Source organism: Amblyomma americanum, chromosome 1, assembly GCF_052857255.1.
Source record: "Amblyomma americanum isolate KBUSLIRL-KWMA chromosome 1, ASM5285725v1, whole genome shotgun sequence".
NCBI lineage: Eukaryota > Metazoa > Arthropoda > Arachnida > Ixodida > Ixodidae > Amblyomma > Amblyomma americanum.
This window is the reverse complement of record NC_135497.1, coordinates 356544266-356550866: the sequence shown is the minus strand read 5'-3', so window position 1 is coordinate 356550866 and position 6601 is coordinate 356544266.

Sequence of the window (6601 nt, the reverse complement as noted above, 5' to 3'; positions counted from 1 at the left end):
AAAGCTAGGAAGGGCGCATCCCGCGCCGCTTATATGCATGCTCGGGAGCTATTGATTGGCGACGCTTCTGCGCCGATTTCCAGGAGACGAAAACATCCGTTGAACGGTCCTCCCAAAATGAACATGGGGTCTGTGCTGTCCAAGGACGAGATCTCGTTAGCATAGCGCCTCAGCCATGTGGAGAGCGAGCAGTGCCACTCTCGAATCGCGGGACTGTGTTGGTCGATACTGGCGTTCGAGCAACACTTGGCCACGATAGCGTAGCAATGTTCGACAGAAACAGAGATTTGTCAATTGCCCCCAACGTGAAATTTCGTCGGGCCTCCGCCGACATGCTGATTCGAAATTAGATGCAAATGAGAAAATATGATGGCTTCATGACCAACGTGTGGCGTTTAACCGGCACACGTGCGTGCACGCAAGCGCTCCTCGCATCCCCGCATTGTTCCTAAAAATGCGACCGCAATGTATGCCCACCAGAACAAGCACTTGCAGTGGGTGATTCGTGCTAAAATAACGAACAGGGAAGCTACCTTAAAGATTCGCTGTTGCAATTGGCCAAACATAAATGTCTGCCGAGCGGTCAATCAAAGCTCTCGCTTCGGTTCGATACCCCTGCAGAGTGCATGCGTGGATGCGAGCTACACACGCGTGCGCCAGGCGCCAGGTATTTCACGTTAAGGTAGCGCTGCGATCGCATTCACTGCACGACCGCAGCAGAAGCTCACTTCGGGACGATTCGGTGCGGTGTGTACCACCTGGCATTGGATACTTCCGGCGAAGAGGCAGACGCCGTATCTGTGATGGCGATTGGCGGAGGTCAACAACTCGTAATATTTATATACCTCATGAAATGCAGCCGAATAGAACTGACGTACAACGGAGGCCTTAATTTTTTCGGCTTGCCACACTAACTCCCTCGAAAGCTCGCTCGAAATTTTCTAGCATCTGAGGTGACAGCACGCAAATAAAGAACATGCGTCCAAATAGCATGGAGGCTAACTGCGCAGCGACGTTCGGCTCCACACGACGAGGGGGAAATTGCACGCCGAGAAAACACTGCATGAAACGCCCGCCACAACTGTACGTTGAAAAGACCAGCGCGTTGACAAAACAGCACGGTATAACACTAACACGGTGAAAAAAAAACCGTACAGTAAAGATCTTTAGTAATGATTTAAGTTATTTTTGCGAGTAAAAAATACGGTCTCTTTGAGATAGAGTGCAGCAGTAGCGGATGTAGTTGGCCTGTGGACTGTATCGACTGGGTACGACGTTCTAATCATAAATAGACCAATGTCACCGAAAACGCAGCTTTTTCAAGCTACGAACGACCAAGGAAGGATATACAGGTGTCGCCACCACCGGACGATTCCGCAAATGAAATGCGTTCCTCAGAACCCCTAGCTGATCTCAGAGGCTACGCTACACTGCCGTTCACTTCAAAACGGTGGCCTCCCGACCTTTTCGGTAAGTTCGTCACGATTTTTAATCGATTGACGCGAGATTTTTAAATGCAATTTTTTCGCCTTACGCGCGCATTTTGCTGACGGACAAGCGTCAACGCAGCCACAAAGAGCCATATATATTTCAACTTCCACTGACTGAGAACCGCAACTGGATTCTGTTGTCAAATTAAAATATTTGACAGCTTAATATCACAGTTCTCGTTTTAGTTTATGATTTGACGCTGCGGGAGCAATAAATATCTGCAATCAGCTTTAAATATTCACTAACGCGATTCTCATTGGGGCTGCAGTGCTAGTAATTCTAACTCCCCATCTGCTTAAGAGAGAAACCGTAACGAGCGATAAGCGCACTTAGCAACGCCCCCAAAGATCCGCCCTTCCAGCAACGCCTCACTGCGGCCACCCCTCTTCGTTGCTGGGGTGTGACGCAGAGTCGAGGGCGTGATGTCATTTCTTGTAAACAAAGAAATTAGGATTACCGGGAAGCAAAAAGGCTGAAAACCAGATGGAGATAGGGCGTTCAGGAAAATTCCTTCCGCCACCCCATTTCCTATCTACCACACCGATCTAATCTTCAAACCCTTCTGTCCACTGTCAGACGCACTGTGGAAATAGCTGGCATGGACTCGAAAGGTTGTGCTTAATTAAAGCAGATTTCAGTAGGAAACTATATGTGCCTATTTAAATATTTTGCTCAGTCGGTCCGCCTTCCCCTTTTACAGCTGCTTCCAAACGGGTTGGATGCAGCAGCAACACGTTAAGCATGGTCTGATACGAGTAACTTTACGTCACCGCCCCAAAGGCGCCACAAGTGCCAGCTTACATAAAGTAGACATATAGGGACAGAAACAATGCCCGCAAATAAGAAGAAATAAAAACAATATTGCCAGGCCCGCACCGCCTTCGGCACGACCGGCCAGTGACAACTTACAGTGTAGTCTTCGCACATCAGCCAGGGTTGCCTATTTCGGTCACCCTCTAAAACGAACACACTCAGGCAGCTACCGACTGGTTCTTAGCCGCAGTCCCGCGGCACTTTAAATAAAATGAAAGATGCTGCTTTCGAGAGCATGCCTATATCGCCACATTCATCAGGTACTTCCGCCCCTATTTTTCCTGCCGTCTGTTGGAAGACCAGCTTAGAAGCAAGATGGATGTGCAGCCCATTCTGAGAAATATGCACTCCGAAATTCATAAGAAGAAACGTTAGCGTGAACGCCCCCAGGAGAACATGAGGGGGGATGGAAGAGACAATTTAAATGGATGTAAAAGTACCGGTCAACAGGATATGAACCACAGCATGCACGGGCGCGCAACGGAAATTAGTTAATGAGGCATCAATTCGGTGCCAGTGAGTCGCCCCAGGCGGCAGCGGCGGCAACTGCTTTGGCGATGGCTTCCCGAAAGGTGTCGTGTGTAGTTGCGGACTCCTAGATTACATGTCGCAACTATACCAGAGGAAGGATTGGTAAATACGCAAGTAGAATACTCAGAACTAAAGAAGACACAAACTTTAAAACCATAGTCATTTGGACTCCAGTACACTGCGGATGTTGGAAACGAGGGTGCTCACGCCACTGACCACGCGCTATTACTCCGGGTCCCCCAAAATTCGCAGGAACATAACTATTCAGAACAGCTATTAAGCTATAGTGTTTTAATCCAACATTTAAGATTAACGAGGAAAGTATACGCCGAACCGCACAGAAATGTAAACAGGAAGCAAGGGGCCATTCTAACGAAATTGAAGTCGAACACTCAAATAAAGCTTGTCAAACACCGCGATATGATTCTAAACTAATACGATCCGTATTGCGCCTTCCGCGCCGAAGCGGCTAACTTATGCCATAAGGTATAGCCATGCCAGAAAAACCCACCTATACGAGAATCAATAACCAAATAACTCAGGACTGGGAGGAGGGCGACCCTGTCCAGCTCACATTCGGAACCAGATTTTGCTGGACAACCGGGCAAGAGCGGTGGCAAAATCCTATTATAGGCTCCAGGAATGAGGGCCCACAAAACTATTATATGCATTTACCCCTTATTGCATGCATCAATATTTATTTTCACGCGCAAAAATTTCAGTGGCCTAGTGATGTAACAGAAACAGCCAAACCAAATTTAGTTTTCAGTGAAACCACGCGGTTTCGACTTGCGACAGCATTTTCTTCGCGTGTCATATATGATACACAATGCAGTTACAGCTAGCCCATCTTTGTTGACAAGAATAAAAACATTGGATATGGAGAAAAACAAGACGCAGGCTGGAAAAATGAACAGGAAGGAACTGCGATAACACAATTTAATGCACAAATATGAGGTAGCTTCCAGAAATTGATCCCTGGGGCTCTTGCAATGAGATGACGTCTCTCATTAGCTTGACAAGGACTTGTAGCCCTCCTAGTGAAACAATCCAAAGAAGTTTCGGTCTCTGTTGAAACAAAGGGCAGTGTTACAGTCTCGTTTTCACTCAGTCGTTTCACGTGGCGCCACCCAGAGGCAGTGCCATATATCTTATGTGAATAAAAATCACGGCGCGAGCAATGCATGTGTTGTTTTGCTAAGTGGAACGCGGTATACTACCTGCCTCTATCTTCTTCAGAGTATAGCCGTCGACGGCGACCTCCTAGCCGGTACGCTTCTCAGCAAAGCCTGAAAATGCTCGTAGCAGGCAGCAGTGTACTTTTCTCAAGATAGATTTCTGAGGCGGTTGCAAGAGCGCTGTCTCCAGTGCCCACGCTTGCCAAGCCAATAAGGCAAGTGGTTCATTTTGTCCAGGCGAACATGAGTAGTTGGCAGCGGCGCCAGCGGTGCCCTTTTCTTTGCTTGGTTGAGTGACTCTATTTCAGAACTAGGCGCCCTGCGCGCTTCCTCTCGTGTGGTTTTGTCTTTCTCATCGTCTGACAGCTCCCTGTCGCTGCTTCGGTCACCATCGCCTGGAATTGGCCGGATTCCACAGAACGTGCGACATCCATTGCCTGAAAAAAAAAAAGGATACTTCATGTTTCAGCACTGACAAAGCAATCAGAATTATTGCGCCACAACGCATTCTTGTTTCTGTCACGAAGCCGCCGACGCGTTTCCGAACCACAAAACTTGTCCCTAACTGTATGGTGTAAAAGTGGTCCTAACGGCGCATTGCAAAGATTCTGCATCCTCAAAATCCCTCAAGAGGAATATAACGAGCTAATCTATACACTAGTCATTGTTTTAAAGGCAATACAGCATTTACTTACCGAATTTCTGCGTGGAACGCACGACGCTAACTCCTGGTGCAGTGCTCCTGGTGTTGTCGAACGTACATGGGGTTCAAAATAGCTTCAAAAGATGGAGCCACTATGGGTGTCGTAGCTAGACAGGATAAACATTCACGCTAAGCACGAATAATAATAATAATAATTGGTTTTTGCTGAAAGGAAATGGCGCAGTATCTGTCTCATATATCGTTGGACACCTGAACCGCGCCGTAAGGGAAGGGATAAAGGAGGGAGCGAAAGAAGAAAGGAAGGAAGAGGTGCCGTAGTGGAGGGCTCCGGAATAATTTCGACCACCTGGGGATCTTTAACGTGCACTGACATCGCACAGCACACGGGCGCCTTAGCGTTTTTCCTCCATAAAAACGCAGCCGCCGCGGTCGGGTTCGAACCCGGGAACTCCGGATCAGTAGTCGAGCGCCCTAACCACTGAGCCACCGCGGCGGGGCTAAGCACGAAAGAATTCGTTTTTTTTTCGCCAGCTCTACAAGAAAAGTAGTAGTCTGGTGCATATCATAAATCATAAGAAACGTTTTTGTTTATTTCTCTTTCTCTCACTTTTATTTTGTACCAAATCAAAGATAATGCAGGTTATACCACACTAACATTCTGGAAGTCTTGGTACAATAAAAAAATTTAAAATAAAAAAACGCGTAAAATAAAATTATTTTGCACGGAGAATGAAGGTAATAAAAAAAAACGTGCTTGCACGCATTCACAGCACGGAAATCTAATGAACGATGATAAGAAGCAGAGTTTATGATGATGATGATGATGATGGCCTCTGGATGAATGGCACGTACCCACGATGGGGGATAGGCCGGGGTACATTGTTGATACAAAAGCACACATGTGTAAGGAGTGGAGTAATTAAATAATTTTGTGAAGAAGATGCAAATGTGGAGAAAAAAGGTGAAAAAGAAGAAAATGAAAAAGCCGTGAATTCAAATTTTAGCATAAGAATCTACCTGATGCATTTATATACCCGTGAATAAAATCGCACAGAGGTTTCAAGGCATGTCCCTTGGCGCTTGCCTCTATGGAGAGTAGGATCGGAATAGATAGAGGGAGCCCCAGTCGAGCGCAGAGTTGCACGAGCAGAGTGGCGCGAGGTCACGCAGCGCGTGCTCTCCCTGACCTGACTGTGTGTCGGTGCATGTTCCTTGCGACTCGAGCGCTGAGGCCGTCATTCTGGAAACAACATTGACTGAGAAAAGACTCTCCAGTGAGTGCGACGAGACAGCTGTAAAAGGTGAGCACCGTTTCTCGATTCTCCGCTGTCCTCAGCGTTCGTGCCAACATAGCACAATGAAAATTGAAAATTAGTTATTGGGGAAAGGAAGTGGCGCAGTATCTGTTTCACATCTCGGCGAACACCTGAACCGCGCCGTAAGGGAAGGGATAAAGGAGGGACTGAAATAAAAGATGAAGAGATGTCGTAGTGGCGGTCTCCGGAATAATTTCGACCACCTGGGAGATTTTTAACGTGCACTGACGTGGCACAGCACACGGGCACCTTCGCGTTTCGCCTCCATCGAAACGCTGCCGTCGCGGTCGGGTTCGTACCCGGGTACTCCGGATTAGTAGTCGAACGCGCTAACTACTGAGCCACCGGGGCGGTTTAGCACAATTCCCCGTAGGCATATTTTAGTACCGTCTTTGCTTTCTCGCACAGTGAGTTCGATCACAACCCTCACCATCTCATTGTGACGTAGTGCCACGTTTCACTACGCATGAAAGTCTGCTTGAGCCTTTAGCATTGAGCGCGTTGTGCCTCAGTTGTCAAAAGCTGAATGTTTTTTTCAGAGGTGCGAAGGAAAAGAACTCCGAGCACTACAGAGCGCTTTGAAAAGGGACCTCGGTTTCCGCTGGTCG